Source organism: Mustela nivalis (assembly GCF_964662115.1).
Source record: "Mustela nivalis genome assembly, chromosome: 10".
NCBI lineage: Eukaryota > Metazoa > Chordata > Mammalia > Carnivora > Mustelidae > Mustela > Mustela nivalis.
In genome coordinates, this window is record NC_139029.1 from 68361660 (window position 1) to 68388738 (window position 27079).

The window sequence follows — 27079 nt, forward strand, 5'->3', positions numbered from 1 at the left end:
TAACGCGTTCCCAAACTTTCCAGCAACAGAAACTAAAAAATTTCTTTTTTGCTTCAACCAAGTTACTAACCAATACAAATAATAATGAATTTAGGTTCCATTTTTAATTCTGTTTTTTCAATAAAGAGAATTACCTCAAATGTCCTTGCACAAAATGCCACAACTCAAATGAAATAAAAGGAGGCTTCATTTACGTTGAGACAACTGGCTCCCAGGCAGCAGCTTTAAAAATGTCTTTCAATTTACATATTCCTCAATCTCAAACGCAGAGTCTGAAATATAGGAGCTAAACTGCAGAGCTGCCGTATCAGAGGGATACTATTTGTTAGGAGGTTTTGAGTTTAAGATAAGAAATTTTCAATGGTATTAACTTCTAGAATCAGGTAAATTTGTCACAGCTTTCAAATCCCTATAAATGAAATTAAATCCCAGTAAAATTATGCCATGGTCTGAGAGTCATGCAGTCAAGGTTCAGAAAACCCATACAGAAAACAGAAAATGCACAGGCTGAGTTCATATAATGCTCTGCCTGTCTCCATCAGCCAAACTAAGATGTGTAAAACAGTTAGATCTTAAGGGAGGAAAGAATAATACAATTATTTTGTTTCTAGGTGCAAAATAAATTTATAAGGCCAATCTTTGTAGAGAAATAAAATACTAATAGCCTTTATCTAACAGGCCCACTATTAAGAAAACTAATTAAACTTAACTACGTTTCAGTAAGTTTAGCTTATTTTAAAATACGAATATTTCCCGAAAGTCATTCCAGGCATTTAAAAACACCATCTATCTGGAGCTGTAATCGTTAATGTGAAACTAGTCCTTTTATGGAAATGCAAAGGAAAGAACTATTTTTGTCCTTTATTCTAATGAACAATAATGGAACACAGAACAGAAGCAGTACCTGAAGTTAACCAGAGAGCAGTAATACATATCTACAGATGCTATACTCTCAAATAGTATGAATTTATTTTCTAATTGTTCTTTCTTTCTTGGCCTCTCCATTTCCTTTATACATGGAATAAGTAAACACTATCAAATATCTGTTTAAAAGTGTACTTATCCCTTCATTATTTCATTACATTTCTAATTAAGGCAATAAACATTTTTTAATGCTAATCATTTCATAAGGTGCTCTTGTGAGGGAAAAAAAAATTGTGCCGGCTTTCACTATCTACATTTTCTTTTAGCAAAGTTAATTAGTAAATCCCAAACTACCCAAAAGAAAAGAATTCATCCAAAACATATATGATATACAACTATATCAATATAAATATACTCAAGAATGAAAGTTGACCCAAAATATCTATAAAATTACATATGTAAACATATATAACATCTATAACATGTGTCTCAGTGTCATAAGTTAAATATTATACTAAATCAACAAAGCTGATTTTCAGTTATGCCTCATTAGATTGGGTTAACTATTTTTAAATCTTGCCTAGTATTCAAAATTATCCATGTATACAAGCCTGACTAGAAAAAAAAAAAAAGGTGCATTATTTAGAACAACTTTAATCAACGTATTGCAGAATTTTCATCTAGTTCTATCTTGAACTGGCTTTGGTGACTGTTACATTACTAGATTTTATACTACCAGATTATTTTTAAAAGCTTCATTTTTATTTTCCCAATCAATCTATTGAAAAAAAAAAAACAGGTTCGCTTTCATAAATGATATGAAAAAGAAAAAAAAAGCAATAACATTATATACTTGATATGCAATTTTAAATACTGTCTCTATCTACATTATTGCTTTCTGCTATTGTCTTTAATAAACATTCATTTGAATATCTTCTTTAAACAGCTATAATATAACCTTCTGGGCAGGGCATATATGCAGCATTCTCCACAGCTCTACACATCTTCAAAATGTGGGTGGGCCTCATTCAATTACCTGAAGGCCTTAAGAGAAAGCACACGGAGGTCCCCCAAGAAAAGAGGAAATTCAGCCTTTGACTATCCTTTTTTTTTTTTTAAGATTTTATTTATTGATTTGACACACAGAGAGAGATCACAAGTAGGCAGAGAGGCAGGCAGAGCGAGAGGGGGAAGCAGGCTCCCTGCTGAGCAGAGAGCCCTATGTGGGCCTCAATCCCAGGACCCTGAGACTATGACCTAAGCTGAAGGCAGAAGCTTAACCCACTGAGCCACCCAGGCGCCCCAGCCTTTGACTACCTTTGGACTTGAGCTGCAACATCCGCTCTTCCCTGGGTCCCAGCTTGAAAACCTACGCTGCACATTTTGGACCTGTCAACCTCCATAATCAAATAACCCAATTCATACTCATTTATTCTCTCTCTGTCTCTCACCCCATTTCCATCTGTTCCTACCTCTCTTTACGTGTGTGTGCATGTGTGTATTACTGGTTCTATTTCTCTAGGGAAGCCTGATATATTCATTTTTCTATGGGGTCAGCTACATTTCATGAGACTAAAAATCTATTTTGAAATACTCTTTAAGGCAAGAAGTTTCTGGAGAAAATTATATACCAGCCTAAATATAACCAAGGCCTAAACAATAGATGGTACATTATTATAAAAAGAATGAATCATACAACTGTCTAAAGAATGATTTATGAGATTTATCTCTAGAATACAAGTGAGGAAATGAGTAGTTAAAAGACTACTCCATAATTACCACCGTATTCTTTGATTCTCAGCTATACTGTTTGGTTTCTTAAAAATTTAAAAACATCTGAAATTGTGATGCACCTTATCATCACGGACAGCCAGGTGGCAGTCCTGAGCGGCTATCATAGGCCTGTGCCTATACATCAAAATTAGCCAAATCCATGCCAGGCGCTGAGAGAAAAACTCAGATGTATAATAATAATGGAACACTCTTTTATGAAATGTTGCAACACCAACTTTCCATGACACAGAGGATGATGATGTCTGGAAGAATACGCACAATGAATGAAGGAGACATTGAAGTATCTGTCTTTGAATTGGAAGAAGTTTAAGGAATGCTTTGATCAATTTATTTTACTTACATTTTCCTTTTTTGTATGTATAAAGTAATGACATTTGTAAAATTTACCTTTCAAAGGCTCTTCCAACATGATATAATTATACTAAGAAAGAGCTATTCCATAATTGAAATTGCAGAGGCGTTTTTTCCCCAAGTAAATAAAAGAACAATGTGTCTTACAATGAACATAATCTTAACTGTGATGAAAAATAGTCTATTGACTATCGGAATTTCTAGTGTGTAGAACTAATGACAACTTCAAAGACACTGTAGGCTTTTACTCTATGCTAGCAGTTCTCAAAATTAAATGTGTACCAGAATCTCCTGGAGAGCTTAAATATGATTGCTGGGCCCCAACCCTGAGCTTGTAGTTCAAGGCAGCACAACTCATACAAGACCTCACTCAACAGCAGGGCTGAGGATCTTCCTGTACTCTTTGATTTGGGCAGGATTAGCTCAGGGGCAAAGAGTTGAGCCTGCAGAGAAAGGATGTCAGTACCTGTCCCTCACGGGGAAAGAGGAAGCAATGACTGCCTTGTGAATGATCCATTTCCAAACCCAGTTCTGACACCAACAATCTGTGTCATAACTGCACAAGGCACTCATGTTTCCAATTATTAATCTGAAAAAAAGAGAAAATGGAATTAAGACCTCTTCTAGCTCTAAAATTCTATAATCTTTGACTACAAAAAAATATAATTTAGAGCATTGATGATCTAGAATGTTTTTCTACTCAGGTCTCATTCAAAATATAGCTTCCAACATTCCAATTAAAATTGGACCCAGATACAGATACAGATGTAGTGAAAAGAAGGGAAATCTGTACCCCAATGTTCATAGCAGGAAATCTGTACCCCAATGTTCATAGCAGGAAAGGCCACCATCGCCAAACTGTGGAAAGAACCAAGATGCCCTTCGATGGATGAATGGATAAGGAAGATGTGGTCCATATACACTATGGAGTATTATGCCTCCATCAGAAAGGATGAATACCCAACTTTTGTAGCAACATGGACAGGACTGGAAGAGATTATGCTGAGTGAAGTAAGTCAAGCAGAGAGAGTCAATTATCATATGGTTTCGCTTATTTGTGGAGCATAAGGAATAACACGGAGGACCTGGGGAGATGGAGAGGAGAAGAGAGTTGGGGGAAACTGGAGAGGGAGACAAACCATGAGAGACTGTGGACTCTGAGAAACAACCTGAGGGTTTTGGAGTGCCGGGGGGTGGGAGGTTGGGTTAACCTGGTGGTGGGTATTTAGAGGGCTTATATTGCATGGAGCACTGGGTGTGGTGCATAAACAATGAATTCTGGAACACTGAAAAGAAATTTAAAAAATAAATAAAATTAAAAATAAAAATTGGACCCAAAATGCAGAACTTCCAAAACAGTAGAGTGAGGAGTTCAGCAATTCCTCTCTCCAAAAACAATGATAAAATGGCACAAAATTGTCCCAGCTCTTTTCAGGAGCCTAGAAAAAGCCCAAAGGCTTACAAGAAAGCTTTATTCAACAAGAACTACTGAACTTGGGGTAAGAACAGAGGAAGTGGCATTTGAGCTTGGAGCCATCCCCATACCAAAGCCCCCTCCACTTCCATCTGCACAGCTGTTTTACCTGGGCTGGGCAAAGCATGAAAGGCAGCAGTTTTGCTGCTTCAGGGAACTTACCTGATTTGGAGCAAAGAGTGGGAATGCACCATGCCTACGGGCTCTGTCAAAAAGGAAAGCAAGCTCTATGGCAAAAATCAGAGAAAGCCACTATCATGGTTGCATGTGGTTGTGACCCTGGCCAACATTATTGCACCAGAAAAATAGCACAATCCTGGGTACCTACCCTCTATCACACCTAATCCCCAAGGAAGTTGCCTGCCAGTTTCTCTGCTCTCCTTACTCATCACCTCTACTCCTCACCCACCCACTACAGGGATAAGAATTTTAGTATGAGATTCAAAGGCAAACAGATTATACCTAAATTCATGTTTTCAATGAAGACATCACTCCACTTCTGCTTTGCAGGCAACAGTTATATCTACTTCTTAACTCTCAACTGGGTTCTAGGTAGATGAGACTATAAAGGAGCTGAGCTCCAAGCAGAACAGGTTTTATTACAAACACTAATAAAAGTCAGTAGGATACTGGACTGGAAAATTACCACTTCTTTCGGCCTCTTCTAACACTGAGGCTAGGGAACACAGTTATTTTTCTCAGCCTAGGCTGAGAAAGGTTATCCCCCCAACAGAAGTCCCATGTTTTGCTGTCAAAGAAAAATGAGAACACTGACTTCCTAATCTCAATCTATAAGGCTGGGAAATGGAATTTTCCTTCACCCAAAGAGGCGGTAAGTTGCAGTGAGGAATATTCATAATAAACATTAAAGATGTAAAGTTAATAATAAACATTAAAGAAGTTCTCCCTGCTGATGCTTCAATTTTATAATTTATTTTTATATAATTTATTCTTCTTACTGACAAGAATGAGTTAAAGATTAACAGATGTTTATTTCAATATAAAGTCTATGTTGAGAAAAATTTATACACAAGAGCAATTTTCCCTTGAATTCACAAATACCTTCTGAGCATCATAGGCACTCCATAAATGTCTTGAATTAAATTAATAATTTTAAACAATTGTTGCAAAAAAATTCTATTCCTTTTTATTGTTTACAATTATTATCTGAAGGCAAACATGTATATTCTTAGAAATTTGTCAAGAACATCCATTTGATGATATTCAATGTTAGTGCTTTCTTGGTTACATTACTTTACTCAGGTATATGGTTAGTAAAATGACCATGAAGTAATAAAGTAATCTGGTAAATAAAATATTTAGGTTTCCAGAGAGAATGCAAATACACTAGAACAAGCTGCTTATGACAGATAATGGTTAAATTTCCCAGTTTACTCTCTAGATAATACTGACTCCAATCAATGTTACATCAATAAATTTGAAATGTTATTTATAAGTAATATCTCATATAACAAAAAATTAAACATATTGCTTTGTGTACATAAGTTATCACTTTAAGAATAATCCATGACTTTAGTACTATTAACATTAGAAAACTGAACATAATAAATTAAAATCCCAATAACTGAAACCAAACTCAAACCAGCATGTTATTAATTCACTCATTTTAAGGTAGCTTATAATTTTTTTCACTCACTAAAGAACATATTCTAGGAAGCAATTAAAAATAGAGCAAAAATCTAAATTATGTATGCATTTAAGCTCCTGACTTCATAATTCCATTTCTAGGAAAATCCATCCTAATGAAATCACCCAAAATGTTGAGGCATATTAGTGAACAGGGATGTACATCAAGACATTATTTACAGCTGTAACTGAAAACAACTTAAATGTATCCAATAAAGAAGTTTAGTAAATTATGATACAGCCAAACAATGGGTTATTGTATGATCATTTAAACAGGCTATGAAGGGGTGCCTGGGTGGCTCAGTGGCTTAAAGCCTATGCCTTTGAGGTCCTAGGATCCAGCCCCGCATTGGGATCTCCGCTCAGTGGGGAGCCCGCTTCCCCATCCCTCTCTCACTCTGCCTCCCTCTCTGCCTACTTGTGATCTCTCTCTGTCAAATAAATAAATTAAAATCTTTTAAACTGGCTATGAAGAATTTTTACTCATGTGGGAGGCATATAATTATTTGAGAAAGAATATAAATGATTCACAATAAATTGTATAATATCATTTATTTTCTCATTAATGAATGAGTGATAAAATTGTAGAAAGTCCATTTTAATTCACTAAACCTAAATAAATGTACCTCAGCTGGGATATTATATTCATCATCTATTTGCTTTACATGTCACATTCCATTTGTTTTGTGAAAGTTCAGAATATTTTAAAGCAAAGATATGGAAATACTTGATTACAAATCCATTTGTCAGGATAAATTTTTCTATACAGTATTAATAAAAATCTCTTAAAATAGATCTATAAAATGGGCTAATTCCAAAAGAGACTGATTCCTAAGTAGTAGACAAGTATTGAGTATGAATTACATTTTGCATTTATTTTGGCACATGGAATATTTACTAAACAACCTTCTAGAGGTTAACACTTCTAGAGTAAATCATTACTTGATTCCAGGAATTCAAGCCAAGATCAGATCATCAAGTAAAAATAGCTAGCAGTGAAGTTACAGTATCATTTATATTTGTTTTGAAGTGCTATTCACACCCCAAATCAGAAAAATTAGGAACATACAGTACATACTAAATTCGTTTTAAAAATTTTCCTTTTAGAGGGGTGCCTGGGTGGCTCAGTGGGTTGAAGCCTTCAGCTCAGGTCATGATCTCAGGGTCTTGGGATCGAGCCCCACATCGGGCTCTCTGCTCAGCAGTGAGCCTGCTTCCCCCTCTCTCTCTGCCTACCTCTCTCTGCCTACTTGTGATCTCTCTCTCTGTCAAATAAATAAATAAAATGTTTTCAAAAAAAAAAATCCTTTTAGAGACAAATGGAAAGAAATTAAAATCCTAGAAATCTTTTTTTTTTTCCTAATGATAGTGGGAGTAACTGTTTTTTAAGTGCTGAGTTCAGTTTGGCCATGTCAGGTTTGAGATTATCAACAGCATGCCTACATAGATACTCCAGGCAGCAGTTGGAAGTTAAAGTAATTGTTAATCAAAAATAAATAAATAAATAGTCTGCAGTTCTTCCCTTACCTGCCTTTATTTGTGGGTATTATTCAAAAGACCTTGGTTTGAGTTCCCCAGAAACAGATTCTAAAATTAGGATTCAAGTGCAAATAGTTTATTTGGAGATGTGCAAGAAACACTGAAAGGGGAGCAGCGAAGTGAGACAGAGAGGAGAAGGCAGCCAATATAGTGTAAGTTACAAAGCCAGCTACATCCGGGAAGCTGGAGTTTAATTCCCTACAGCACTCCGAGACCAGTGTAAAATATACCTGTTTCAGAGTTAACCCAAAGAGGAGTCAATCACTGGTTGAGGGCCACAGTCGGGGTACAGTGCATATTCATTTCATGGCATTCACAGCCCTCCTGGGGGAGTGAGAATGAGAGCTGGGGGAAGCAGGCCTGTACAGGGAAGGGGCTCCTAGCCTCAGGGCCCCCAGAAAAGTCCTGTTAAGCCCTAGGGAAAGAAATGAGGACATTGGCAGGCAACTGTAAGTAGGAAGAGCATAACGAGGTGGTAAGGTGCCAGGGATATGGGCAAGGCACTGAGGGCGTAAACTCAAACAACTATCCCTAAATTACATTATTCATCCCCAAGACTTCAATCATCTTTTACCTGATGGATCCGTTCCACACATGGCCTTTAAATTCAACCAACAGACCATCCACTATAGCCTATCATGTAAAAACAGGTTAAAATATTAGCACTGGTTCTTAGCAAGGTCTGGTATCCAGTTTCCATATGGGGGATTTAAGAATGACAATCTGGTTTAGGGGAGTGGTGAAGAAGATTTGATATTGCATAGCAAATATACTATAATTTATATTGTTTGTTGTATTTGCATAGCAGGTTTCTGTATTTACTTGGGTTGGGTTTGCGTGTGTGTGCAACTTTGATGGAGTTGATGGAGAATGGTCATATGTGGCTCACATCCACAGGATACCCCTCAGTGGCCCACTGCTAGAACCTTAATTATCTGTCAGCTCTACTGCATTGCCTGGAGTTGGCTGGACTCTCAGCTCAGTATCCCATCCCTGAATGCATCTTCTAGGCCCTACCATCTTACAGCCCACTCATTCTTATCTTCTAGCTCTTGGCAACACAATCCCTGGTTCTCCCTTGTTAAGGTTTTGAGGCCTCCGCCATGTCCAATAATTAACTCACCACTCTAGTCCCTCTGCCCTGTAAAAACCCATCAATAGTCCTAGATATCCTAAAAATAGTAAGTGAAGGACAAAAGAAGAGATGGAAAGAAGGAATTTAGACCAGCTGAACCTCTAGTTCCTAACTCTCCTTAGAATTCCAGATCCTATTGCCAAGGCTTTTCCCTCACATTTCACAGTTAGTGTTATTTTCTATCTCAAAATGTCAACAATCCCAATAAGGGCATATGTCTACCAAAAGACCTAGACAAGACTGTTAATATCAGCTTTAGTAATAATAGTCCAAACCTGAAACAACCCAAATATTAACAAAATGTAATATGAATACATAAACTACGGTATATTCATATGATGGAACTATACAACAATACAAAAGAATGAACTACAGCTATTTACAACATGAACTCCTGACAGTATACTAATGAGTGAAGAAAGCTGGGTACAGAAGAGTGTGTCCATATATTCTGTATTATTTCTTTAGATGTGGTTCAAGAATGGAAAAAACTAAAACTGGACCACTTTCTAACACTATATACATAAATAAATTCAAAATGGATTAAAGATCTAAATGTGAGACCTGAAAACATAAAAATCCTAGGAGAGAGCATAGGTAGTGATTTCTCTAACATCAGCCGTAGCAATATATTTCTAAATATGCCTCAGAAGGCATGGGAAATATAAGCAAAAATAAACTACTGGGACTACATCAAAAATAAAAAGCTTCTGCACAGCAAAGGAAATAATCAATAAAATTAAAAGGCAGCCTACTTAATGGGAGAAGATACTGCAAATGACATATCCAACAAAAAGTAACCAAAACATATAAAGAATTTAAACAAATCAACACACCAAAAAACAAATAATCCAATTTAAAAATGGGCAGGAAACATGAAGAGACATTTCTTCAAAGAAAACACTCAAAAAAGACGCACAAAAAGTTGTTCAATATCACTTATCATCAGGGAAACGCAAATCAAAACTACAACGAGATATCACCTCGCACTCGTCGGAATGGCTAAAATAAAAAACACAAGAAACAAGTGTCAGTGAGATGTGGAGAAAAAGGAACCTTTCTGCCCTGTTGGTGGGAATGCAAACCACTATACCAATGTGGAAAACAGTTCCTCAGAAAGTTAAAAGTAGGACTACCCTCTATTGAGCTACTCCACATTTACCCAAAAAACACAAAACCACTAATTCAAAGGGATACATACACCTCTGTTTACTGCAGCAATGTTTACAATAGCCAAGTTATGGAAATAGCCCAAGTATCTATCAACAGATGGATGGATAAAGAAGATGGGGTATATATAGGCAATGGAATATTATTCAGCCATAAAAATAGAATGAAAGCTTGCCATTTGCAGTGACATGCATGAGCTAGAGAGTATTATGCTAAGTAAAATAACTCAGTCAGAGAAAGAAAAATACCAGATGAGTTCACTTATATATGAAATTTAAGAAATAGAATAAATGAGCAAAGGAAAAAAGAGAGAAAGAGACAAGCCAAGAAACAGAGCCATAGCTACAAAAAACAAACTGATGGTTACCAGAGGGGAAGTGGGTGGGGGAATGGGTGAAATAGGTGATGGGGATTAAGAGTACACCTACTGTGATGAGCACTGAGTAATCTATAGAATTGTTGAATCACTATATTGTATGCCTGAAACTAATATAACACTGTTTGTTAACTATACTAGAAGTACACGACAGGAAAAACTAAATTTAATGTGATATAAGTCAAAATAAAGGTCACTGCTAGGCAGGATCAGGGATCACTAAGTGAGAATAGTCATGAAGGAACGTTTTGGGGTTCTGGAAATGTTCTATATCTTGACCTAGGTGATGTTTACAAAAATGTATACATACTTAAAAATCCATCAAGCTGTACCCTTAAGATGTATGCAGTTTATTCTATATGTTACATAGTGTGTGTGTGTGTGTGTGTGTGTGTGTGTGTGTGTGTGAGCTTCGTTTTTAAAAAAGGTAGTAATATATAACCATCAGAAATAGCAGGAGACTCCAGGGTCACAGAATTCAAGGGAGAACAAGACTTCCACAAAGATACAAGTAAAGGAAGGAAAGATCCAAAAAGAAAAAGACTAAGAAGTAGTCATTTCATTAGGAAAGTGGAATTGTGATTATTTTGCAGACAGCCACAGAAAAAGATTACTACTAGTTTACTAGATAGGAGGAAGAGATGACCTTCAAAAAGTAACGAGGGGAGGCGGGGGAAGATGGCACGAAGTTTAATGGAAAGAAGATCTAAAGGAAAGATTTGGGTTTTCTTTATTTTGTTGTTGTTGTTGTTTTGGTGAAGAGGAATATGATAGTAAAAAATGTTTCAGAGCCAGTAGGTTAAAGATAATTAAAAATATAAGAAAAACAAAATGCCTAATGGGTTACGCACAAGGGTCCAACTACAGTGTACACACCAAATCCAGCCCACTACTTATTTTATAAATAAAGATTTAGTGGAACATAGACAGTTTAAGACTGTTTTTGCCCTCAAAAGGCAGGATTGAATAGCTATAATAGAAAACATCTGACCACACACAGAAAAGTTTACGGACCCCTCAATGAGTGTCCTCTAGGAGTCAAGAAAAGATAGAATTAACAGAAGTCGAAAGGTTACCCCTCAGAAAAGAGTAGAAAATGTGTGATTATGTCAATATGCAGTGGATGAGCAAAGGAGGGATATAAAAAAAATTAGTCCTGGGGCACCCAGGTGGCCCAGTCAGTTAAGCATCTGACTCTTGGTTTTGGCTCGGGTCATGATCTCAGGGTCATCAGATGAAGCCCTATACTGGGTTCCAAGATCAGTGCGGAGTCTGCTTAAGACTCTCTCTCCCTCTACCTCTCCACCCCTAACCCTCTCTAAAATAAATAAATAATTATTTTTTTTTAAATTAGTCCTATTCTATGCTAGGAAATGAGCAGTGCACTGAGTACCAATAAAAAATAAGAAATGATGTCAGGCTCCCAGAAACCAAGTCAACTGTAATATTAACAACTACTACTTATACATCTACAACTATAACCATGACTAATGTTAATATCATACTGCTTACTGAACACTTACACCTGGATACTCTCAGTGCCACCACAAAACCAAAATATCCAAACCAAACTCATGATCTTGGCACCTTCCCCTTTTCAACTAGTAATTCCATCTCTATCCTATTTTCTTTATCCTCTGAGTATCTCTGGAATCCATCTACTTGTCACCATTCCCTTAACCTCCACATCTACTCCTAGCTGCCATCAGTCTCTCACTTGTACCACACTCGGTTCCTAATAGAGGTACTGATACCCACGCTTAGTCCCCTGCAATCCACTTTCCACATATAGATTCAAAAAATGTGTGTGTGTGTGTTTGTGTGTGTGCGTGAGCGCACAATCGAATATTACTCAGCCATAACAAAAAGAATGAAATCTTGCCATTTGCAACAGTATGGATGGAGCTAGAAAGTACTGAGCAAAGTGAAATAAGTCAGACAGAGAAAGACAAACACCATATGATTTCACTTATATGTGGTATCTAAAAAACAAAAAATGAACAAAGTAGAAACAGACTCATAAATACAGTGAACAAATAGTGGTTGCCACAGGGGAGGGGACGGAGGTGAGCAAAAAAGGGTTGAAAGGAAGTGGGAGATACAGGCTTCCAGTTATGGACTGAGTAGGTCATGGGGATGAAAGATATAGCATAAGGAATATAATCAATAGTAACGTAATAGCATTGTATAGTGACATACACTTGTGAGAACAGCATAATATATAAAGTTGTCAAATCACTGTATTATATACCTGAAACTAATCTAAGACTGTGTCAACTACACCTCAATTAAAAAAAATGCAAATCTAATCACAAATCAGTTGTGTTACTCTCCCATCTCCTTCCCCCAACTACCCTAGCTGGCTTAAACTCCTTTGATAGCTTTTCAATTCTCATCTGATAAAATTCAAAAGCCCACTCATGACCAAGAAAGACCTTTCAAAAAAAAGCCCTTGGTACTAGTCAATTTAACTAAGCTAACAATATTTCCTAGAAATTAGTTCCAGGTTATTTAGCCAAAAAGAAATCTGCATGTAATTTTGAAGGCACAAGTAAAGCAACAGACACTGTGCTCTGAAGGTCAGTATAAGGCACCATGCGCTGTTTGCTTGTACATTTTGACAATGATTTGTTTGCTCCCCTGTTGAGATAGGAAGCCACTGAGCTTGCAGTTACTCCAGCTCCTTGCCAGATCTTCAGGTTTCTGAATCCTAACACATCCAGCTTCCCTGGACCAGGCATATGTGAAGCTCTTGGCAAAGAACATCAGCTATTTCTGGAGGTCACCCCCACCGTCAAGACTGGAGAGGGTAAGAGTCAGGCATAGGCTCTAGTTTCATTCCTACAGGCTCCAATTTCCTAGTGGGATCTAGTTCATCTCAGTTGTCCCTTCTAACTGCTAACCCTGCTGACCCACCACCAGATAGAAGATACAAGCCCTCTATAAACTTCTCATTCCTATCATAAATGTCTTTTCCATATCACTCTTAGTGATTCTGCTTCCCTGATGGAACCCCTAACAGATACTGTCTACCAGTCTGCTTATCTTTCCAGCCCGATTCTCAGCTACTTTCTCTGTCACTCTCTGTGTCATAACCACCCACTGCATAGACCCACTATGTAGACTTTATAATGCTATTCTTTCTGACAGAATCCAACCCCGATCTGTCCCTGGCCTTTGCCTAGTTAGAGCCCACCTTTCCTGACATTACTCTCACAGCCTCACGTACCTTTCCTTCATAGCACTTACTGTAGCAATTATATATTTATTTTTAATTAATTCTATCTCATTGGCCTAAAAACTTGCAAAGAACAGGGACTTGGATTGATTTTGCTCACAGGTGTATTCCGAGAACCCAGAAGAGCACCTGGGACATGACTAACACTCAGTAAATATTTGTTGAGTAAGTGAATGAATGAATGAATACTTGCTCTGTGCCAAGCACTATGTTAAATGCTTTATGTAGATTATCTCATATAATACTTAAAAAACACTTTGAGACTAGTACTATTGTCGTCCTCATTTTGCATATGAATAGATGAAATTACACTGCTGTAAGTGGTAAGACTCATATCCTTCCATTTATGTGCAAAGAACAGTTTTACTCAGGCATTCATTCTCTTACTCTCTTTGCCCTTCACAGTACTATAAGACCAGTTTAATAGGACTATTTATTTTTCTCATGTAACAAATGAAGAAGTTCATATTTAAGAAGTTAACTTGCTCAATGCCATACAAGGTATCAGCTATAGCTAGAACACAGATCCAACGCCAAGTTCACTGCTTTTTTAAAAACTTGATCCCTCTACTTCCTCACACCAGGCCCCAATTTTATCCCTATAATGCAATCCACACTCAGATTCACCAAATATCTCCTACCACGACTGCTCTCCAGGGTAAATTCTCTACAAGCACTATTTTCATTTTAGAAATCAATAAAGGTGATGGGAAGACATAGCACAGCACCTTAAACAATACATAGTTGTATGGTAATGACCAACAATGCCCTGGCTTATACTTTACCAGGATCATTTTAACATATCTCAAACTCATAGTAAAAGGGAATGGGGGAAAAGTGTATAAAATACTATATTTATGGGGCACCTGGGTGGCTCAGTGGGTTAAAGCCTCTGCCTTCAGCTCAGGTCATGATCTCGGGGTCCTGGGATTGAGCCCCGCAATGGGCTCTCTGCTCAGCAGGAAGCCTGCTTCCTCCTCTCTCTCTGCCTGCCTCTCTGCCTACTTGTGATCTCTGTCTGTCAAATAAATAAATAAAATCTTTAAAAAAAATACTATATTTATATGAAAAAGTTTTTCAAAGGATACAGTTAATTTTTTATAAGGAGAAGGAAGGAAGAAGAAAGAAAAAGAGTAAGGAAGGAAAGTGAAAGGAAGAAGATGGGAGGGAAGGATTGAAAGTTTATCCTTCCCAGCAAAATCCAGCCAGCTTTTTCAGTCACATGGGAAAGAAAGTAAGATTTCATTAACCTCCTTGCAATATGCTTAGTCATTAATCCTAAGTAAATCACATGGCCTCTAACAATGCTGTCCTAAAAACCTATCTGTGTGACACATTCTATATTTCAATTTTCAATCACAAGAGATCCTTACAGTTCCACAATGTCAAAGGAGATTTTGAGAATAATGACAGCAGAAAAAGACGACAAGGCAGATAATCACATTGACAACACATGTCAGTCTTTGTAAAACTCAACTCAATGGTTTAGCTACTTCTCACAAATTCTAGAATCCAATCCAAGTCAATTATTCCTAGCTTGGATTTTACCATATTCTAATGCCTTAGAAACAATCCTTCATTCAAGACCTACATTCAGAAAATGTTCTTTCACTCTCTATTAATATTTTACCCCCAAACTGTTCTATTGCTTTTGAGTAAATTTAATCTTGTGTCTACAAAGGCTAACAATGTAAAGGATTAAGCACTTCTTTAGGCTTAAAATTCTTCAATTTTCTTAATACTCTTTTTTTTTTAAGATTTTATTTATTTGACAGATAGAAATCACAAGTAGGCAGCAAGGCAAAAGGGGGAGGGGGGACCAGGCTCTCTGCTGAGCAGAGCCCAATGCAGGCTCGACCCCAAGACCATGACCCAAGCCTAAGGCAGAGGCTTAACCCACTGAGCCACCCAGGCACTCCCAATTTTCTTAATATTCTTAATAGCAAAGCTTTTTAAACTAAATTATTTGTAAAGTCTCAAAAAATTAATTTCCCCTCCCAGAATCAGACACTTCAACATTAAATACCTAATTTTAACTTTGAGTATATAATGCCTATTGGTTTACCAAGCGTTTCATTTTCAAGTGCACTGACAAGCAGGAATAGCAACTTTTATTCTTAGTCACAAAACTTAAGTTCTTTAATTTCCTTTGCAAATATTTGGATCTACCATTGTACACTTTTGTGTTAGCATTTTTGTAAGTCACTGGCACTGGGCCATGAATAACATGTACTAAATGCTTAATAAGCACCAGGCACTACTCTAAGAACTTTACATCTATTAACTCATTTAAGTTTAAGGCTATAGGCATCCCACAAATTTAATTTATTATATAAATAATAAAATAAATATTATTAAACAGTAAAATTTATTATTAATTTAATAATAGGGCAAAAGAAAATGCACAAAGGAAAAAATTAGGTCAATAAGATGAGCATATATTTCATCTAAGCAAAGTTGATTTAGCAATTTACAAATCTATTTACTGGGGACCCTGGGTGGCTCAATGGGTTAAAGCCTTTGCCTTCAGCTCAGGTCATGATCCCAGGGTTCTAGGATAGAGCCCCGCATCAAGCTCTCTGCTCAGCAGGGAGCCTGCTTCCCCCTCTCTCTCTGTCTGCCTCTCAGCCTACTTGTGATGTCTCTCTGTCAAATAAATAAATAAAATCTTTTAAATAAATAAATAAATCTATTTACTGGACAGAAGACATGGTTTGTTGTTATTTGAAGATGTGCAAAACATAAAAAACACATACACCCATGAAAAAAGAATGCTTCCTTTTTGGGGGAGGTGGTTTACAAGTACAGTTTTTAAAAAAATTCTTTCTTAGTCACCATTATAAAGGCTTATTGAAAAACAAGAAGCAAACAAGAATGAGTAAATTTTAGGGGAGCCTGTGTGGTTCAGTGGGTTAAAGTCTCTGCCTACCTCTCTGCCTACTTCTGATCTCTGTCAAATAAATAAAGAAAATCTTTTAAAAAAAAAAAAAGAATGAGGAAATTTATTTAAATGCAAAGAAGACGAGTCAATTATATATTTGAAATAAATCAGTAATTTAGATGTTCTTTTTAAACCAGTTACTATAGAAAATTACATTGTAAAATAAATATAATAAGTATACTTTCTAAGACCAAAATCAAAACAATAACAAGAAACATACCAGCAGATTCCTAAATATACCTACTTCATAAAATGGAAAATAGAGACCTTGTTAACAAACATGAAAAATGTTCTTGTCATCATGACATTAAGCCTAACGGATTTTGGTGTCAAGTGAATGATAACATGGAAGAAGCATTTATAGGTTAACACTCACTCCTTTGGGAAATCTAGAAAATATATATCAGATATCATCTACTACATAGTATCAATATACTTCTAAAATTAGGATTGTTACATATTGGAGGTATTTATCTGTAACAAATTAATCTATTATACCTGCCCTGCAAGTCATTATGTAAAGTTTATACTGTAATTTAAAATGACTTTAAAGTATTCAGTCTATATTATTGAGGCAGTTCAATGAAAGCTAACTCCATAACTCATTGAAATAATTACCTGGGTAACTGAGCTCCTGATGATAAAAGTAGCCATTTCCTCCCTAATAAGCAAGTGCTCTCCCTTTTTATGTTAGCTATATGGTATTTTATTATTTGACAGAATAGTAACAAAAACAAAGCACAGTGTTTTCTATATGATATGAAAAGTGTTGATCACATTGCCTAAAACACAGTAAGCGCCACAAAAAAGTTAGTGATTTAAAATCATATGGGGCGCCTGGGTGGCTCAGTGGTTTGGGCTGCTGCCTTTGGCTCGGGTCATGATCTCAGGGTCCTGGGATCGAGCCCCGCATCGGGCTCCCTGCTCCGCAGGAAGCCTGCTTCCCTCTCTCACTCTCTCTGCCTGCCTCTCTGCCTACTTGTGATCTCCGTCTTTCAAATAAATAAATAAAATCTTTAAAATAAAAAAATAAAATCATAATTGTTGGGGTTCCTGGGTGGCTCAGTTGTTAAACATCAGGGTCCTGGGATCAAGTCCTGCATCAGGCTCCATGCTCAGTGGGAAGCCTGCTTCTCCCTCTCCCACTTCCCCTGCTTGTGTTTTCTGTCTTGCTGTCTCTCTCTCTCTGTCAAATAAATGAATAAAATCTTTATAAAGAAATCATAAATGTTGATATTATTAACCAAGGAAACCAGAAATGATCCAAACATCTTGCACTACAAGATCCACACATTGCACTACAGCCTTTATAATTAGGCATTTCAACATAGACTGCACCAGAGGAGCTTTAAAAAATATCAATGCCTATAAAATACTTAGGAATAAACTTAAGTAAGGATGTGAAAGACTGCAAACTACAAAACATTGATGAAAGAAGTTAAAATAGACAAATAAATGGAAAGACATCCCATATTTATAGAATGGAACAATTAATTTAAATTTAAAATTTAAATTTAAAAATTAAAATTAAAATTAATTTTAAAAAAGTGAAAAGACAACCTACAGAATGAGAGAAAATATTTGCAAACCACATATCTAAAATGGGCTAATATCCAAATATATAAGAAACTCCTTCAACTCAATAGCAAAAATAAATAAAAAGGGCACTTGTTGTCATGAGCACTGGGTGGTGTGATGAATCACTGAATTCTACTTCAGAAACCAATACAGTGTAGGTACACTAAAATTTAAATATAAATAAATAAATAAGCAAGCAAGCAAAGGACTTGAATAGACATTTATCCAAGGAAGACAAGCAAATGGCTAACAGGTGTATGAAAAGATGTTCTACATCACTAATTATTAGAGACATGAAAATGAAAGCCACAAAGAGATTATCACCTCATACCTACTGAAATGGCTATTATAAAAAACAGAAACAAAAGACAGCTGCTGTTGGTGAGGATGAAGAAAAGTTGGAATTCTTGCATGATGTCATTGGTATATACAATGGTACAACCACTGTGAAAACAGTATGGAGAATCCTCAGAAAGTTAAAAAGAGAACTACCCTATGACCCAGCAGTCCCACTGCTGAGTATATATCTAAAATAAGTTAAATCCAAGTTATATAATAAATCAGGGTTACAACAAAGAGGTATTTGCACTCCCATGTTCACTGCAGCATGATTCACAAAAGCCAAGATGTGGAAACAACCTAAAGGTCCATCAGTGGATGAGTGAGTGGATAAAAGAATGTGGTGTATACATATAGATGGAATATTATTCAGCTTTAAAAAAGAAAGAAATCTTGCTCATATATGACAATACAAATGAACTCTGAGGACATTATGTTAGGTGAAATAAACCAGTCACCTAAGGACAAACATTGCATCATACCATCTTTATGAGGTATTTAAAAAAGCCAAACAAACGGAAACATAGGTGAAATGGTAGCTGCTAAGACATGAAGGAAAGGGCATATGGAGAGTTGCTATTCAGGAAACATTAAGTCTCAAAAGAAAAAAAAAAAAATACTGATGGATGGGTCCCAGCCCCAAACATTCCAATTTAATTGGTTTGGAATGCAGTCTGGGCACAAAAACTTGTTAATGCTTGCATGTGATTTAAATATACAGCCAAGTTTGAGAACTGCTGTTTAAATAGATATGTTATTTTATTTAGTCCTTGTTGTGCCCGAGTTTTCGCGTCCGAGAGACCACCAAGGAGCCAACACTGATGCAATCACAGGAGGGTTTATTCGACAAGCTTAAGCTTGGGTCCAAGTATACCCTACACAGTGAGTAGGGACTTGGACCCTGAGCTTAGTTAAGGCATGGGTATTTATGGGTTCCTGTTACTAAAGCAGGGTGGGGCTTCCTGGAACTAAAGTAGGGTGGGGGTCCTTAGAACTAAAGTAGGATGGGGCTTCCTGGAACTAAAGTAAAGTAGTGGAAAGTTCAGAACCTTGGGCACACGAGTCAGAGATGGCTGCCGGAGCTAAGATGGCTGTACCTATGCTAAGGCTAAACCTGAGGTGGGATTCCCTTGATTTTTCTTGGTCTCCATGGTCCTCAGAGACTGTATTATTACTTCTATTTTACAAAACAGGAAACTGAGACTCAGAGAGATACAGTAACTTGCCAAAGACCTAGATCTGTTCAACTCTCAAAACCTTCGCACTATACTATGTTGCCTTCTGAGTTGTAAATATCCTAAGGCCATCAGTCTGTTTCTTACAATCTTCAAATTCTGCTGAGAAAAAAAATCAACTAGTTGTTTTGCAAATCTGCACAGTGGTATTAAAGGGGTCTCCTTATGAATTCTGAACTCTGGTTTTTGTTTTTGTTTTGCTTTCAAAAACAAACCTTGACCCACAGAAGGTCATGAAATCAATTCAGTGAGATTCAATAGCATTTTTTAATTAAATAATAGAATAAATAAAAATGAAACATTGCCAAACTATATTGCATGTAATAGAAAAAGTATTAACTGTAAGTACTGAGTCTTGAAACTTTTATTTCTGTGTGTGTATATGAGTGTGTGTATGTATGTGTGTGTGTGTGTGTTTGTGTGTGTGTGTGTAATGTGTAATATGGCAAGTAGTAAATCATATTTCTCACCATGAGTTGCAGCCAAATGTTTAAAAGTTATTCTAGTTTGGATAAATTCATAGGATAAAAGGACAATCCTGAAAACACTATTCATTTTTTTTTTATTTTTCATTTTTAAGTAATCTCTCACCCAATGTGGAGCTCAAACTCATAAGCCCTAGATCAAGAGCCACATGCTCCATGACTGAACCAGCCAGGTACCCTTGTTATTCATCTTGTGAACTGTGTACACTTATGTTTAATTCTAGAATGTCTTCATTTGTTACCCAGCATTCAAACCACAGCTTAGTTGTCCCCTCCTTTTCTTCTATCTTCTAGGCAGAATTAACTGTTGGTAACTACTGTTAACAATATCAACCACATTGTATTATATTTTTAAAGTATTTGATTTAAAAAGAGCAGTGTCTCTCATTCTCAGAAATATGAAAAAACAAGAGCCTGATACATAGCACAGCTTAGTTTTGGGTTTTTTTTTTTTTTTTTTTTTTTAACAATTAGGGACAGCAAGTCTCTATTATTTTATTCATGAAATTCTGATGATACAAAATATAAATTAAGAATGAATCACATCTTCTATCTTCCTGAATAATCACAAATTAGCACTAGAGTTACTTTAACATCTGGCTTATCCCCACCTAGTCTAGATGATAGTTTTCTCTGCCAAAGCCTATATCAAACAAGAAAGAAGACAAACTTTGAAATTAGGGCTATTGGTTTGGTTTACATTGCTTTTACCAGCCTACTCTTTTTTTTTTTTTTTTTTTTTTTTACCAGCCTACTCTCTTATCTTATTCTAATATTAAATCACCTTCTCCAATTCCTATTGCTACATTCGCTATTAAATTAAATAAATTTATTGAGTACTTACCAAATAAAATGTGCTAAATAAGTTGTGATTTGTTTCCATTTTATGAATGATAATTGGAAAAAAAATTGCTAAAATGCAAATCCAAAAGAACCAAAAAAATCTATTCTCTGGATCTTAAATTCTTAATCCCATCAAAGTTTTCATCATCTATATTCATTTAAATAAAGGCATTTTAAGTCTTTGAAATGTTGGGACTATTTAATCATTCAAGAAGGTACTTTAAAAATAAATATTATATATACACATATATAAGTATAAATATACAAATATAAAAACATATGAGTTTACTATCTTATATTCCTGGCCAGCCAAAAGTCAAATATTATCATAATAATCTGAATAATTAAGACTTAACAGATATCATCCACTATATCTAGTAAGTTCCAAGTAGCTACAGAAAAAAACCATATAAATTTATATAAACTAGAACTAAAATTTATTTAACATTAGAAGAAAGTTAGTTATAATAGGACAGAAATGAAAATTAAAATTGGAAGAAAGCCAGAGAGCATGCTCCATAAAATCTATTTCAGTAATCTATGTGAAAAATTCAGTCTTTCTGCAGTCTGAAAACTGCCAGTCTTTCTGAAAAGTTAACCTTTAAATTTTATAGTTACAAATTTATGCAATCTTAAAATGTGAAAAAGAAAACCACATACCATGTCTTTGTTTCAAATTTTTGGCCCCAATTCAATGGTTCTATGACCTTCTACATTATGCAGCTTCACATAACATTATGGGCCCATCTATGAGAGTCAACAGCCAGCCATGGTTGGAGCTGACTGGTAGGCAGCATCGCTGATTCATCTTAGGAAGAAACAGGCTGCAGCATCCACAGCTCTGGGGATGCCCAAAGAGGGTAAAGAACTGGTAACAAGCCAAGTATTTCCTCTTGGAGCACAGACAGAAGGACTCTATGTAGACATTACTAAAAACTTGCTACATTTGAATCTTAACTCAAATGTGGTACTTTGGGACCAGAAAAAAGAGGTAGGGTACAATTAATAATTTCCAAAGCCATACCATTGTCCCAAGACTGGACAACTTAGGCATGTTTTTACGATACAGCATTGTTTTCCTCAGTCATCTAATTCCAATAAAAAGAGTTATGTGACTATTTCACCTATACTATGCTAAATACTTAAGTTCACACTTTAAACATAACTCCCTCTAGATAGCCTATAACAAAACAATGAATTGTTTGTTTTCCTTAACAAGGAAAGCTTGTTTTCCGTAACAAACTTTATGTGACTTGTTTCACCTACGTGTGAAACAAGGTGTGACTATTTTCACCTATATGTGACTATTTCACCTATACTACACTAAATATTCAAGTTCTAACTTTAAATGTAACTCGCTCTAGGTAGCCTATAACAAAACAATGAATTTCTTATTTTCTTCATTTCAGTGCATTAGATTTTATATACTATTTATCTCACCTACCAACTACATATCTAAACATCATAGAGTTAAAATATCCCTTTATCTATTACGGAGTCTGAGGCAACTGCTTAAGTGGGCCATCAGGATAAAAAACGATGCAGACACCAGTCAGAAAGGGAGGTTGAGTTACAAATGTGCCCAGGAGGCCTATATGAACCAAAGCAGCTCTCCTTTCTCAGCTTTCCATTCCATTTAGCTGACTCCTCAGCTAAGAATCCACAAATTAAAGAATGCAACCCAACCAAGGGACCCTAAACCAGAACCATATCCGAAACTCAAATGAGACAGGTAAGGGAAGGAAGGAAGGAAGGAAGGAAGGAAGGAAGGAAGGAAGGAAGGAAGGAGAAAAGAGGAAAAGAAAGAGAAAGGAAAAGAAGAAAAGAAATGAGAAAAAATAAAAGAAAGGAAAGGTTGCTCACCTTAATCACTCTTTAAAATGGTATACTGGAGATCTTATAGATCGTAGAGAAGAAATGCTCTTTGCCAAAAATCAAACAGCTTTCCTATGAGAAACTACAAATCCAATCATGAAAGCAATATTAATAAGTAGGTGGTATAAATCTAATCTTTAATCTTTCAATATTTTTATAATTGGCTTTTCTAATTCATTTTATAACTCATTTTTTAAGGATCGGTTTAAATCAAAAGTATACCAGAAAGCATTCCAATAAAACAAGAGGTGTTTTCATATTTGTAGAAGGCGAAGTAAATGAGAACTAAAATTTATTTTATTTAACATATAATACTATGTATTATTAATTATTAATATCTAGTAATTATATAATTAGTAGAATAATATTATGTATATATTATAAACAAATGAGCCTTTATTAAAACCTGGACATTCTAATCTGGCAGTCATAAAAATGGAAATTTCTCATGTGAAAGACATTTGGCTATGTTATTATCAAATTAGTTGCCTATAATTTCAAAATAGTTAAGGGGGCTAGGATATAAACTTGATCCTAATTCATTCATTAGTTCAACACATATTAAAAGTACCTAACTGACTCTGACTCTGAACCTACTAAATTAGTTTGAACAAGAAAGATCTGGGCTTTTCACTGAAGCAGAGAGAAGGGAGTGTGCTCTAGCCACTGCAGACAACCACAGTGAAATCTGAGTTAGTCCTCATGAGTCACCCCAGAAGGCTTTTAATGATGTGGAAAATGGATAGGAACTGCAGGACTTGCTTAAGACATTCTCAAGGGATTACTACTGAAAGAAAATTCTACTCTAATAAGGACTCAAAAGATTTTAAAAAATCAAACACTGATTTACGTTGTTTTGATAGTTGACTTTAAAAGACTACTAAGGAAGAAAATGAACCTTCCGGAATGTTTGCAAAATTACTACAAATTAATTTTATTGCTCTGTTCAAAAAAATCTAGGGCCTAATTCAACTTTTACTAAGTGAGAATTTACCAGACCCCAACAATCTGGGGCCTCCCAGATAGCCTCCTTCTATAGAGACTTGACTGATGGTTTTAAAAACACTGTAGAAAAAACAATTTGGTCTGAAGGAAAAAAAAATTATGTTTCTCTACAACAAAGTGGTAGTTCCATGTCTTTTAATTGTAAAGGAGACAGTGCCGCCTTAAATAAGCATTTGAAGCCACATTCTGCATCATAAGTTTGGGACTTCCATCACCCACTTCTGTGGTGCAAAACTGACTTTGGAGGAAGTTTTAAAACTAGCCTAGGGTCGTTCCTTTAGTGCAGATCTGCAACAGCCTTCTAGTTAGGTAACAGAAATTTGATAAGATCCCGTCATTCAACACAGCAGACTCTCAAATCATGGGATTCTTTACTTGACTGAAAACAAGTTAATTTGAGGGAATAAAGCCTCAAATGCATTGCCCCTCAAAATAATATGCGTGAAGGAATTCCTAAAAGATATGCAGAACTTTCATTCTTTGAGACACTATAATGTCCATTCCTGAATGAAGCCAGCTTATCAGAGACTATGTGCCGGGCCCACACCACAGCCAACCTAACAGATCTGCTTTAAGAAAAAGAATAGTTATTTATTGAGCCCATACAATCTTTACCAAGATAGATGTTATTCTCAGGTTAGAGAAGAAAATAATCAGATCTCAAGAGGTTATTTCCCCCCAAAGACACAAAGCCACATCATGGGCCTAAATGAAGGACATTATGAAAAATGGCCCAATGAATCCTGCTAACTTTAGGTGTAAGAGTGTTGAGGAAACTGTATTACACTATACTGAATCCACTTTTAAGGAAACTATAGGGAAAAATTCATTCTGGATTCAAGACAGGAACAGCTTTGTTCCTCTTGGGCAACTGGTTTGTTTTTCTCATGGATGAGCTTTTCAATCATCATATTTTTCATGTTTTTCTCTTTGCCTGGAAATTAGAAAACTTAAAATTAAGTGTGTGCCCAGCTCTAATACACATACAGGATTTCAAACATGGATTTTATGAGCTAATGTTTCTCCTAGCTCCTTTCATCTTATTTTATTCTTCATTGATATTCTCAGATTCAAAAATCTCATACGTTCATCCTATTATGAACTATGTATCTTCAAATGCTATTTTGCAAAATCTTGCAAAAACTCTCCAAATTATACATTATACAATAAATAAATTATATTCAATAAAGTACTAGGGAAAAAGTACAAATGAAAAACCATTTATAATAATCAAAATCAAAGACAATAATTCAAATATCTCCTATACTATCTTTGAGTCAATTCTTGACAAAACACTTTAAATTACTTCTTCCTTGCATAAGCAATCACAGAATTAACATTATAATTCTATATGTGGATTTATTAAAGTTAGAATGCAGATAATTTTGAGGGATTTCATTTCATAAAGATTACATTGTAAGGTTCTATTGGTCTTTTTATCATATTTACCCTTGGGGAAAGGAATACATATTGGTGAGTCATTGTGGAGGAAAAAGCATCTTTAGTTATAAGTCTTAGTAGAGAAAAAGGAAAACAAACACATGGAACAACTTGGTAAAACCAATGCCAGTGGGAGAGGCACATACCCATGCCTTTGGCTTTACTTTTCTCCTTGTCTTGGTTGTCTTGGTAGTGAGTCTAATTCTGTTGGTACTGGAACTCTTCACACTCTGTAAATTTTGACTTTTAGTTTTTGTAGGTTATATCTACTAATATTTACCCTACTAGAAACTAAAATTGATATATGTTGAAAACCATTTATGTATCAATAAAAACATTTTTAAAAAGATTTTATTTATTTATTTGACAGATATCACAAGCAGGCAGAGAGGCAGGCAGAGAGAGAGGAGGAAGCAGGCTCCCTGCTGAGCAGAGAGCCCAATGCAGGGCTCAATTCCAGGACCCTGAAACCATGACAGGAGCCAAAGGCAGAGGCTTACCTCACTGAGCCACCCAGGAGCCCCAAGAAACATTTTATTTTTAAATAACTATATGTTTTTAAAAAAAAAAAGAAAGAAAGAAAGAAAGAAAGAAATGAGTGGTGCTTTGTACTTTTATTTTTTTTAAGATTTTATTTTTTTTTATTTGACAGAGACAGACACAGCAAGAGAGAGAGAGAACAAAAGAGAGGCAGAGAGAGTGGGAGAAGCAGGCTTCCAGTTGAGCAGGGAGCCCAATGTGGGACTCAATCCGAGGATCATGACCTGAGCTAAAGGCAGACACTCAAAGACTGAGCCACCCAGGTGCCCCAAGTGCTTTGTACTTTTTAAAATCTCTTTAACATCTTGCTTCATAGAGCAGATTCTCATATCCACTTCTGCATATATTCTGAGTTGTTTTTGTTGGAAGTACATGAAAAATTTGGCTGCACAGAGATATGTAGTGGAAAAAGAAGTATTTTAATAGCCTGCTCAGGTAATTATGGATATTTGGATTTAAAACAACACCTAAATTCAATGAATTGTAGTTTCTTAGTAGCACATGAGGCTGGTAGTATTCTAATAAGCAGACCCAAATAAAGAAAGCACAACAGAAAGGAAACTACAACTATTATCCCTCATGAACTTAAATGCAAAAACCTTTAATAAAATTTTAGCAAATCAAATGCAACATTATGTGTGTGTGTGTGTGTGTGTGTGTGTGTGATGTGTTTATATGACCAAAAAGGATTTAATCCATGTGTGCAAGGTTAATTCAATATTCAAAAATTAATCAGTGTACTCCACTATATCAAGAGGATAAGGAAAAAGTCGTATGTTCACATTAATTAATGCAAAAATAAATCTGATGTAATTCAACTTTCATTCAGGATAAAAAGTATCAGTACACGAGAATCAGAAGGGGAATCTTCTCAACCTAATAAAGAACATCTACAAAAAGCCTACAGTCAACATCATGCTCAACAGTAAAAGACCAAATAATTTTCCTTTAAGATCAGGAACAAGGCGAGGATGTCCACTCTCACCATTCTTATTTGGCAATACTAGATTTTCTAGCACATGCAATAAGGCAAGAAAAACAAATAAAGATGTACTTTAATTTTAACAGACTGAAAAGAAAGAAAGAGTCTTGGTTTGCAGATGATAAAGAAAAAAAAAAAAATTCTCAAATGATCTACAATCCTAGATCCAAAATGTGCCTTCAGTAAGGTTTCAGGATACAAGATCAATACATGGAAACCAACTGCATT

General features: G+C 35.8%; 1 protein-coding gene across 9 annotated transcripts in view; it reads right to left on the reverse strand.

Moving 5' to 3' along the window:
* Positions 1 to 27079, reverse strand: part of TTLL7 (tubulin tyrosine ligase like 7) — a 154874-nt gene that overhangs the window by 116253 nt on the left and 11542 nt on the right. For 2 of the 9 annotated variants that reach the window (XM_082688135.1, XM_082688138.1), the window contains exons 2-3: positions 25476 to 25559; positions 22873 to 22966 (exon numbers count right to left, since the gene is read on the reverse strand). The exons of 5 other annotated variants lie outside the window; for them this stretch is intronic. The gene's annotated coding sequence lies outside the window, so the exon portion shown is untranslated. Of the gene's footprint in view, positions 1 to 8243; positions 8266 to 22872; positions 22967 to 25475; positions 25560 to 27079 lie in introns of those variants that run through there. 2 more of the 9 variants (XM_082688137.1, XM_082688136.1) reach the window with 2 other exon arrangements.